This window comes from Corvus kubaryi, unplaced genomic scaffold, assembly GCF_017639235.1.
Source record: "Corvus kubaryi isolate FWS band 111438036 unplaced genomic scaffold, C.kubaryi_AGA036_p1.0 split3-73, whole genome shotgun sequence".
Classification (NCBI taxonomy): domain Eukaryota; kingdom Metazoa; phylum Chordata; class Aves; order Passeriformes; family Corvidae; genus Corvus; species Corvus kubaryi.
This window is the reverse complement of record NW_024582091.1, coordinates 344,518-356,864: the sequence shown is the minus strand read 5'-3', so window position 1 is coordinate 356,864 and position 12,347 is coordinate 344,518. Positions and strand designations below refer to the sequence as shown.

At 40.9% G+C, this 12,347-nt stretch overlaps 1 long non-coding RNA gene across 1 annotated transcript; it reads left to right on the top strand.

The window, feature by feature from the left end:
* The first annotated feature begins 503 nt into the window (after window positions 1-503).
* Window positions 504-9,491, top strand: LOC121659237. The gene is made up of 3 exons (XR_006014225.1): window positions 504-959; window positions 1,220-1,319; window positions 7,886-9,491. It is a non-coding gene; the product is annotated as an uncharacterized LOC121659237 (long non-coding RNA).
* The last annotated feature ends 2,856 nt before the right edge of the window (window positions 9,492-12,347 follow it).

Here is a 12,347-nt window from a genome sequence, read left to right as displayed (position 1 = left end):
ACCTCTTGCCAAAGTCATTTATTGAAAAAAAGGCAGCTGTCTTTTGTGGGTCATATGTCTCAGAGAGCCTTCAGCCTGTGCAATGCAGAACCTGGCCCTGAGGTATGAGGGCTGATTTCCACATTGTGATTTGAGCTGCCGCCAGGCAGCTGCTTGTACATTGCTCAGTGTTGGTGGGGCAAGTCCACCCCAACCCAAGGCAGAGAGACATTTCCTATAATACCCAAATCCTGGCTTTTTTTCCCTGCTGTGTAGTCTGTGACATAGAGCACAGTTTATTCATGTGTGTCACTTTATTTCCAGCAGGGAATTTACAGAGCAACCATATACTTCCTCATTGGGATTTAAGGCTCTGCCCAGCAAATTAAAACAGGTTTGGAAACTGGTCGTTGGCCTGGAGGTTGGGAAGCAGCTCAGGCACTTTACACAGTGCTTGACGTGCATCTCCTCCGCACTTCATCTTGGGTCCCTGTGCCATCATTATTATACTCTGGAAAGTTGGGGTATTTTCAGCTCAAACTGCCTGAAAAAATTGTGATGGTTTTGTGAGCTACATTTTTTCCTGTGGTAGGAGGGTGCTGGTTAGTTTGCAACACCTGCAGTGCAGGGTGCTGGCATGTGGAGGCATTTGTGGGTGCAAATCCCAGGTTAAGTTGGAGGACAGAGCAGAGGGAGCCAGTCTGATGCAATCACACCCATCCTGTCTGCTGGGAACTGGGCCTCACATGTGGCCTCTCCCAAACCTTGCTCAAGCAGGATTTGGGAAAATTTTATCTGGCATGTACCAAAACCCCACCTGGAAGCATGTTAACCATTCAGCATTCATATCCAAACACTGGATAGTTGGAGGGCCACTGCTCAAACCTGCCTCCTGGCCTTGTGAGCTGTTGGTGTGGATCCTGTGATGCCTGTGTTGAGGAACAGGATGGGACTGCCCTTGGCACCAGGTGTTGGCATGGGTAAGGAAACTCAAAATGTCTTTCAATTGTTATTCATCTAATTATTTTTAAATTTCATTTTGTTTAGTTCATCTGTTGTTACCCATTGAATCTGATGTTTTTCTTTGAAAATTACCAATTTTCTTCACTCTGAGCCTTCCCGAGTGCTCAATTCTTTGCAAGCACTATTAGCCCACAGGCAGCCTTTCCTCTTTGCTACTCTCTTACCTTTAAGAAGACTATCAGCTGGCTAATGATTTTATTTTTTTGTTCCTCTCTAGACATTTTTTCTGCTACTCTTCAACACTAGGAAAGTGCTGCAGGGTAAACTTGCTACCCTAACTTTGTACCACATTGGAAAATGGATGGAGAATATGAACAGTGAGTACCTTTCTGATAGGGAGAAAGTGAACCTGTCTCTAACAAGCCCTTGGCAAGAGCCTTTCATTCCTTTTACCTGTCCCACTGGAAGCAGGGTGCTCTTTCTAGGGGGCATTTTCCTTGACCACACCAGCCCCATGCATGGTCTATCACTGCTATACCTTTCTGTAGCTGTGGTGGATTTACATTAGCTGATGCTCTGCCCCATTGCCCAGGACAGAGGATAACCAGGCAGTGTTTCTCATACACCATTTAGATGATTTAAACATTTAGAAGTTTAAATTAGCCTTCTTTTGATGAATTCCTCATCTACATTCCAAAAAGAGCCTCATTACCTTAGGACAGAAGCATTATTTACCTATCATTTGTTTCTCAATATTTTGCTCTCCTCCAAGAGCACACTAATACTTCCCACAGCATGAGCTTCCACCAGCGCTGCCCTGGTGAGCTGACAAATCTCAGTGACCCTGCAGCAAATGGGACGGGGGCTTTGGAGGGTAAATGAGGGCAGTCTTGGAGGATAATGTGGCATTTGGTGGCACTTAGCCATAATGCAACAGAGCAAAGGAGGCTTTTTAAAAAAAACAGATTGAATAAATAAGACATTATTTAAAAATCCTTAGCCAAGACACTTGTTGTTATTATGAAACTGAAGATCAGTGTAATCCTTAAAAGGTTTTTAATTTCTGTTTAGAAGCACCTGCCCCCTCTCATGGCACTGAAAGGTAATTTTCCTTTGAAGACAGATTCTAGTTTTTCTGCATCAGTGACAGTCTAACGCTGTATCTACATCTAGTGGATTTCCCACAACATTGCCACTGGCTTCAGTGTGGGTGCTGGGAGTGTGCAGCTTTGCCTAGGAGAGTGAGGTGCCCTGGCTATTCCTGCCTGGGAATGCCCTGGCCACACCAGCCTTTTTCCAGCCCATCAGTCAGCAACCAAGTCTGATAAATCTACAGGTATTCACATGTACAAATTCTAACTCAAATAAATAGGTGTGGGCATCTCTGTGCAGAATAGCACCACAGGAGTTCACCTGAGCCTATGCAGTTATGCTGGTGGCTTACATCTGGTTTTCTTACACATTATCAGTATTGGTACAGTTATTAGCTCAGTACCACCTCCATGGTGCAATTAATATTCTCAGTGCCTTTATATGTGCACAGCAGAAAAGAGAAGACAGGAGGAGACAGAGACAGTGCAGCTCAGCTTAATTCTTATATTTTCTTTTTCAGAGAACATTACTATTAAACACCATTAGAAGATCTGTGTCCCACTCCTCACGTCTACCCTACCTTTAGATACACCACTCTGGACATTTCTTGTTCCCCTTCCCACTCCTGTTTTCCACCCTACCCCAGTGCAGCTTAACTACTTATGCCATGGCTCTTTGGGGCTGGTGCATCACAATGGATAGCTGGAGGGCTTCAAACATGGACAGATAATTGTTCCTAGAGGTGAATTTTTGTTTGGATAATTGTTCCTCGTGGTGAATGCACTACACAGCCACTGCATGGAGTAGGTGCCACTCTGGCTGTGCCACAGACCTGTGGGAGGGGGCACAAACCCCTTGTGCCAGCAAATGCTGGCTCCATCACTGCAGTGCAATGACTTTCTTCTCCTGTATCACCCTCCTCGCTGTCTGTGCTCCCTGCTTGACCCTCCTGCTTTCCATGTCAACCAGATGCATGCGACTGGCTTCACTCCATCTCTCAGGTTCAGGAGAGGACCCTCATCCTTGCCCCCCACCACTGCTGGGTAGGTATGGTGCTGCAGCCCTGGAGCAGCGTCTCTCCCAAACACCAGCACTGCCATTCAAGAGCCAGGGATGAGCTGCAGGTCCTGCAGCACTCTAACTGCCCTATCCAAGACGTTCATCAGCATGGCCCAACAGCTTGCCAGAGCTGCAGTGGATGTCTTTGCCTGTTTGGATGGTGGCACAGGCCCTGCAGGGTGTGAAGAAGCCACTCTTTCTTGAGGGTCCTTCAGCAATCAGGGCAGGCTTTGCTAGAAGTGAAGCTGAAGGAAGAGATCCCAGGCAGACAGCAAGACACAATCAGCTGGCTGGGCAATTTTTGTATCACTGTCAGATCCACACGTTCAAACAGCAGGAGGCAGACCCTCAAAATCATGAGGCTGCACAACCCTGGGATTTTTTTTTAAAGCCCTTAGTGCCTTTCTTTTTAGTTCCTGTGCATGTTCAGAAAAGGTTTTCAAGGTTTTTACTGCAGCCACCAGCCAAGACTTGGCTGTTTAATTCAGATTGCATTTAAACTGTACTTGCTTAATGAGGTAATTCTCCTCCAAAGTTAAAAGCTAAGCTCCCCGTATAGGTGATCAAAAAAGGGGCTGGGGCTTCTGAATGCCGCTGCAGTTCACTGCAGTCCCATAAAAAATATTACCCCTCTCCAAAATCTTGCTTTTCTTCATGTTAGGCACAAAAGAAAGACATACAAGAACTCTCACTGGAGGTCTAAGTACCTCCTTCTCTACACTGACTATATGGAAAAATCCAGGGGATGCCTTTAGAGGAAATAGGATTCTTTTTAATGTTCATCTGCTGGAATTAGGCTAGTAAGGAAGTACATGAAGATTCAGCATAAACCTGCAGAGTAAAAGAAACCAGTAGGTTCAGCAGCTGCAGATAAATGTTAAAGAATCTAATATTAAAGATATCCAGAAAATTTAAATTGCATTCTATGTTTATTTATAATTTAAGTGTCAAAATTATGTGATAGGAAGTACAGTGTACAAGACATCTAAATATGTTATAAAATTAAAAACTAAATCTGAATAAAGTTAAAAAAATGTAAAAATCTTGTATTTGAAATGAGAGAAGAAATGTGTTTCTGTTCTGGTTTGGTCAAATATAGAAATACATCCTCTGAGAGAAGGCAGGTTACAATCATCCCTCTCCCACCAGGTTCAGGAAAAAATAAATTTTCCTCGAAGCAAAGTGAAAGAGATAAAAACTATTCATTTAACAAACACACAGGAAAAACATAATGATGCTGAATAATAAAACCCCTCACCCTGCTGAAAGAAACCTGGGAAAATTTCAGAGTCCTTCTGTAGATCTCTCTCTCCCCCTCCTTGGAGCTGGGACGGGGTGGTGGGCCCACCTCCAGGGCCAAGGCCTCGGTGGAAATTCCTCCCAATGTATTCTGATGTTGAAACCATCCAGCAGAGAGAAAAGGGAAAAAAACAAAGTCCCAGGAAAACAAAAGTTCAACTCTCCAAAGGAAAAGGCAAAATAAAACTGCTGAAAGCTGGCTGGAAAGAAAAGCAAGCCTGGGTGCTTCCCTTCCCTCCCGCTCTCCTGCCGCAGCTGAAAAAAAAGTCTCTATCTCTGTGTGACCTTGAACAAGCTGCAAACTGCTTTGAAAAAGTTTTGCTCAGTTTTTCCTCCCCCCTCTCAGGCTTAGTTTAAAGGCATAGAAAGGTACAAAATTAATTCCTGAGCATAGAGCAGCGATATGGGATACACATCATAAAGTCACCCCAAGACAGTTTCTTAGGCCTTCTTTACCTGAGAATAAATTCTCTAAATTAACTGGGACCTACAAAACTTTCTCCTTGGACACAAGGTCATTTTACAATAGAAAGTCGTGTTATTAAAAAAGAAGACTAAGTGTAATTGGTACCAATAAATAAAAAATCCTACAGCTATTATAAGGCACAAACAGAAGAGACTCATTAAATACAAAATAGCTTCAATAAAAGGAACACTGAAAGAACTGCACTTATCTCCACCAAGGTCTCCTTTTACCGCCCCCCCCCCCCCAATTTCTGCAAGATAGATGTGGAACAGATGCATTCAGACAACAGGGAAAATTATTAAGGTGGTCCTTAACCAAATCCAAGGAGAACTAACATCTAGCTCATTCACTATGGACAAAATAATGTGTTTATCATAAGCCCGTTTGAGTGTAAAGAATTGTGGAAGTTCTCCAAAAGAGGAGTCCCTTTCCAGTTCATCCTCATCAAGAGATCAAAAGAACCCTCAGCAACCAATGAAACAAGTAAGCAACTATTCGAAACAAACATGAGCCAGCCTCAAATAGTGGTCATAGGGGAAAAAAAAGATCAGGTGGTGTTTTTCATGTGCTCCTCCCCCTTTCCCTTCCCACCCCTGCTCCAAACTCACGTGTTCAGCTGTAAATCTCTAACTGTATGCTTTTGTTCATAGATCATGTTTGTCGGGAGTTGAAAGAGTTTTGAGGAAGTTCTTTGTCAATCAGTGTTATTAATGACATAATTGTAAATCTCACTGTCATAGTATTGACTGAGGAAATACGTACTTTGTGACCCAAAGGAATATTCTCCCAGTGAGGAAAGTGGTGGTTTGAAAAAAAGAGTGAGTGGTTTGAAAAAAATTGCCTAATCTTTGTTCCGTTATACCTCAAAGTCATGCGTGCAACTGGGCACTGATTCGAAGATGAACTCAGACTGCCTGAATCTCACAGCATCAGTAGTGTGCAGATTTTCTAGATACATCACTTAGCCGGAAGTCCAACAAATTGTTCAAAATTCATATGTTTGTTAATTGCAGTGGAAATAAAAAAAAGTTTTGTATTTTTCCTAGAATCCCTCTCTTTATAATTTTTATTTTGCATATCTGTGCTTCCAGGTAACTAGGGCTTGCCCGGAAACAGACCAGGTTCAGCCATTAATTTCCCCTTTTCAAATCAGTATTATCAGTATTATCAGTAACCTGCCTCAGTTTCCTTTTCTGTAGAGTCACCCTCCACAGTAGTGCTGGTGTGACAATTTGCTCTTTTAAAGCCAGCTACAAACCATGCTTATGTGAGTGGTATCCCTGCCCGTGTCTAGACAGTAGCTGTGGAGGGATGGGCAGAGGCAGCAGGAGGAATTTTTATTGGCAGCCAGGTCCAGAGTACAACAGCTTCTCCCCTTGAGTCTCAGAGCCAGGCAGAGTCAGGTCAAGATCCAGCAGATAGAAGCCTTTGCTCTCTGTCCCTGGTGAGATCATTCCACTTTCCCTGCTGCTGTGGTCCTTCACAGTTGTCTCTCTCACCCCATTGAAGCCCAGGCTGCTGCTCTGTGCTCAGTGTGGTGCCTGCACCTCGGAACAGCCACACACCTGTACTGTCACCAAAGGCTGGGGCTGCGTGTGGAGCTGGGCTGATGGCACAGACACACTGCTGTGCTGACACTGGCTGGGCCCTCTGATAAGCTTTTTCGTGGAATGCAGGGCATTAGCTTAAAGCTGTGGAGCCTTAAACAGTTCCTGATGTAGTCCTTGACTGAGCTGAGAGCAGTGGAGCTGTTCAGTCTGTGCCTCATCAGCACAGAGCAGAGGAAAGTGGTCCCTGGGGTGATGCCTGCAAGGAGTCCTCAGATGAGTGGCTCTTCCCTGCTCTCATGCATCACCTCTTCCTCACCAACAAGCCCCACCAGCTGGAATGCTCCTGGCATCTTTGCACCCCTGTGCCATCATGGCTGCTCAAGGGGGTGAGCAGAGTGCACCCACCTTTGCTGCTGGAGGCACCAGGCCTCCACCAGGTCATGGAGGTGTCCAGGGCACTGAACAGGTGCCTGGTGACCTTGTGTTGAGATCAGCTGAATAAATAAATAAATTATTTTTTACAGAATCATGCAATTTAAGATGCAAAGGTATCACTTCAGATCATCTGGTCCTATCCTTACAGTACCCAAATTCAGATCCATCTTTGATATTAGACCATGTCACTCAGGGCCACATGTAGTCAAGTAGTGAGTATTTCCAAGGATGGAGATCCTACTAGAGATTTCAACAGGTTTTATGGATTTTATGCCTGATGAGACATCATCCACAAGTTAATTTGTGACCTTGGATCTCACATAAGGAACTCTGAGCTCTTGAGTATGCAATGGGCGTGGGAGCATGCTTTTCCTTCCTGGAAGCCAGCTGAACCCACAAGATACATGTTTGCTCAACTCTGTTTCTCAGCTAGGCTGTCTCTCTTCCCTCTCCTCCCCTTAGCTTTGTCCTATTTTAGTGAACTTCAGCAGGAAGCTGTCCAGCAACAGAAGTTATTTCTTTCTGGTTTTGGAAAGTACCTGGTACATTTGAAGTGCCACCAGAAGCATGATGAATACTAGCTGTACCTCTGAGAAGAGATTGTTTTACCCATGGATCTTACACAAGCAACACCATGACCCTGCTATTGCCTTAACAATGACAGATATATTACTGAGGGCCAGATTCAATACAAATCCATCTGAGTTATCCTGAAATCAATTTTTTAGGTCTTTTGTGGCCTTTCATGGGACCATAATGATTTTTTTTATTGAATTGAAATGTACCATGTCCTCTGAAAAGTAATTAAGGTATTATGCAATGTTAGTTAGTGTTCCAAAACTTGCACAGGATGTTTTATAATGCAGTGTTTTATGTAAAGAAATGATACAATAGAGTAAATGATTTTGCTACTTTTTAAAATCCTACATATGAATAAGTGCCAGATACTAACAAATTGATTGCATTTATTACAAGAAAAGCCTAATCTCTTTTGTATACATGTACTATCTGTGTAATTTATTTATTTTTTCTTTAATTCCAGGGATATATGTTAGAGAAATCTTCATATTAAAGATAGACTGTATCCTGGGTAAGCTTTCCATGTGTTCATGATGGCCTGTCATCACTTCAGAGAGAATCAAGCACATCTTTAAAACAGACTGTGGAATAAGTTTTAATACAGAAAAACATTTTATAAAATATTCTATTTTGACAAAGGGTGAAAAAGTGTATTCTACTACTTCTTTTTAAATGTAAAAATATTATTTACAATAAAGAATTATCTGGTTTTCTTAAACTAGAACAATATAAATATCAAATTTCAGTTTTCTAGCAAATTGTAAGACTGGATTGTGATGTTGACATTGACAGAAGGCAAGATCTCAAAGCATCATGGTATACAAAGTCCCAGAATGGGGGGAGGAGAGAGGTATGGCCTCAGAAAGACAACTTACCAACAGATAAATGACATTTTGATTTTAAAAACATGTGCAGCCTTTGCCAGACAAAATCTCTGTTTTTAAATTCTTTCAGTGGAACTTTATTCAATCAGAAAAAAAAATCACCATCTCCATAGGCATAGAGCTCAGGACTTGTTTCCTAATTACGTGGGCCATCCATAGTTTTGAGATAATTAACCACAGATTTCTTCCGGAAGAAGAAATAAGAGGAAGTTTATTACCTATCAACAACCTAGTATCCTCTGTCTGTCTCCCACATGTTAGGCTGGCAGACACTTCCTAACCTCAAATGCCTAAAGTGTGTTGGGAGCTGCTCTGTGATATGCTGTTTATGAAATAAATCCAGATTTTTGGTTTTTACCAAAACATATATGACTTTTTTTTTGTCCAAAGAGAGACATTGCCAGAGTAATTGTGCTGTTAGAAGACCACCTGATCCTAAAAATCTGCCTTAAGGACCAAGTTCACAATTCCTCATCTAACAGAGATGCAACTGAGATCAAAAAGGGATTTTGTGGTTTAGGGGTACACGATGGGTAGACCCCTGGAACAAAGCAGTAAATGTTCGTATTAATTACATTGATAGTGTGAAAAAGAAAATATTTTTTGTAAAAAGAAAATAAGCTCACAAAGTCTAGCAGTTAATCAAGACTATTTTGGAGGTGTTGTATACTGTTAAAGCAGTTTCTCGACAAAGTAAACAGCAGTAACCTCAGGCATTTGTTTTTATTTCACAGCTCCCTAACTCGGTAAATCTCCTAAAAATTATAAGGCAACAAAACTCTCGAAAGAGTATATTTGTATTTCAATGGACAAAAGCATCAATATTACTTTACACTGCCAAATGCTATAAAAATTCAAATTATACTTTCCAAAAATCCAGTAGATTGACTATTGCACTGTTTAAGATTTTCTATGGACATCATCACTTGATTTAAACATTTTAAATTTAAACTATGAACTGTCAAAGGCAAAGCTAAAAATAAACGTTGGGTATGTTTTGTCTCACAAGGGTGAACAACTAAAAGAAGAACAAAAGGTTATTGAGTAAATATAGATTTTTGGATGGTGGCAGTGGGTATAAAGGTTCAAGATTTTTTTAGTGCTTTTATGACAGACTGACAAAAACATTAAGAAAATTTGACCTATTGTGTATCCAAACTGCAATAAAAAGTGATTTATGGCTTATTTAAACTTGTGATACTGAGGTGGAAGACATTCATCTCATTCTATGGATGCTTAGAATAAATCAAAACTGATTTGTGGATAGGACATTAAATACGTTTTGTATAAAATCGAAGTTAAAAAAATATACCTGTGTTTTCTCAGACTACTCTCCCTAGTAAAAAAATAACCACTAGACTGGTCAAAGAAAGTGAAGGTCTTCCTTTTCCTACATAGCAAATGTGAACAGCTGCCTGGCTTGAAATGTTTCCCTAAATATGAGTAATGGCTCTGGATGAAGGGGTCAAAGTATGAAATAATCATCAGCATAGCACAGCCAAACTTTTGGCAGTGAATTATCCAAATCCCATTTAAACACATTTTCAGAAGATCTGATATTCTTTTTGTAGCAACAGTGAGCAGGGTGAAGCCAAGGAGAAAAAGAGCAGAATTTAATAGAAAAATCATGAAACTGTGGTTACAAGAACTCAGCTCAGACTATAATTTACTAAAATATACTTTTCTTAGATGCTACTGAACTATCTTATCAAAACCAAGGGAAATAGCTGAAGGCACTTTATGCATATCACAAATAACAATTTGTAACAATCAAATTAGTAAAAAAAAAGAATTTTTGTATAAAAAAAATGAATTTTTGTATTGAAATTTGATCTACTTTTCTCAAGGTTTCTGAAGTAATCAGGAATTTACTGATATCAGAACTTCTCCTGCAGTAACTCTTATCTTCATGTATTGCTGTCATATAGTTTGGGGGTTTCACATAGTAAGAACTTGAAGAAGATCCTGAAGTTATTTGTTACCAGAGACATGTGTGAAAAAACACAGGCTTTTACATTTATGAAAGTTCAAGCACTTCCTCAAATCAGGTCATTAGGTCACAAATTTTGTGGAATTCACTAATCTTTGCCATTTTGCCTATCCAACAGCATTCAAGATTTCATTTATTTTATATATATATATATATTTTTTTTTTTCTTTAGGACACAGTAAGATTTAAAATAGCCAAACCCAGTGTTTCTATTTGGACATCCACAATTAGCACACGCTTGAAGGCACAGGATTTGGTCTTCAATTGGACTGGTTTGAAAACAATGCAAAATTAAATGTCAGCATTGGCTTTAGTTCACCAAGACTGTACTCTGAAAGTTTCCATTCTGCTTCTTTCAGAGTTTCTTTCACCTTGGTAATAGATAATGCTCAAGCAAAAAGTATTTGCTAGGAAAAAGGAGAGATTTTTCTTTTAATTTTATTCTCTTTGGGGACATAAAAATTACACTGCAGTCAATTCAGAAAAGAAATCCTAAGGCTTCTAATCTCTCTCTGTAAATGCAATCCTGCTAAATCGCTACCTCCCATATAACTTCTGCGTTTGCTAGCAGGCATAGATTTACAGGTCTTGTCCTCCGCCCAATTTCAATGTTCAGTAAAGCAGAGAAGGGATCTTGGTTTCAATCCAGCATAAATCCCTGGTTAGTTTTATGGCCCTATCTCAGGCAGTACACAAGGGGCAAATATAACTCCAGCATGTATCAGGACTCTGGAATGAACAAAGTCTCAGAGGGGCTCAGAGCTGTTTTGAAGACTTTGGGATTGCTTTTTCTATCATTGTAGTATTGGCAAACTCTTGCTTTTGCTTTGACTCCTGGACTGAAACACTTGATTTGTACTTGGCTTTGGGTTAATAAATATTTGGGATCTGACTCTTGAAGTAAAAGAAAAGTTAAAACTTTCTACCCTATAGGGACAAAAAGGATGAATCCTTGTCAGGAAGATAAATGGGTGCTGTTTCAGCTGAATTACTATCAACTCTCTCTATCAGACTTCACCTCTCTTTGCTTTGCTACAGCACCAGGGCTTTGCCTTTCTGCAGGGAGGCCACTGGGTGCAAGAGGGCCCTGCCTTAGTGCCAGGGTCTTCCAAAGCACAGGAAGTGATTTGAGAGGAATGGGAGAGAAGGAGGGGTTATGAGGAGTACCATGATTACAGCATCCTGGTTGTCTCTTATGGAAAAGCTGGAGGTAGAAAGGACAGAGGGAGACACTTTGGTCTTTAGCAAGCACAGGCTGCCTTTGATGGCTGGATACATTGTTAGTTGTTGTTGTTCTTTTTTAAAAAAAAAAGCTTTTTCCACAATGTCAAATGTGTATCCCATTTGGCAGTGGAGTGTGAGGAATGAGCCACTGCTCTGTGACAGTAGAGGCTGTCAAATTCTGCTATAGTCAGAGCAGTCTTTGCACAGATGCACACAAGGGCAATACTCTGTGGAGGGCCGAAAAATTGTGCAGAATCCAAAACCATAATATTGAGGAAACGTCCCATCTTCCTGCAGGGATAGGGAAGTAATGCGTGTAAGGTGACACAACATTTTAGCTTTTATTTTCATGCAGCTTAAACCCAGAACAGGCTATTCAATGTGAGTGTTTATTTATTATGACTCACTGAATTTCATGCAAATATATATAAAGAGAGAGAAAGAGAGGGAGAGAGCTCTACGAATAAGAAAGTATATTTCCATTCTCATAGCCTCTGAGGAACAGGAAACGAAATAAGAAACAAATAAGAAAAGGAAAAGTAGCCCCCACAGATATCTGCAGTCCCTGCACTGTCAAGGAGCTGATCACAATGCTCAGGTGCTGAGAGGCTTTACTGTGAGTGAGGTAAGATTGTGTCTTGCCTCGATCGTCTCATGTCTGAGATGACAATCCAAACAGTCTCGGAAACAATACTTTCTGCAACAGTCTTCCAAACTATACATATTCTTAATATTAGCTTGCACCTAGCTGAATTGAAATGTATTTTGTGGAACTAGAAATACCTGACTCTATAGTTTCAACTCCTGTACACCAGAAATTTATTCAT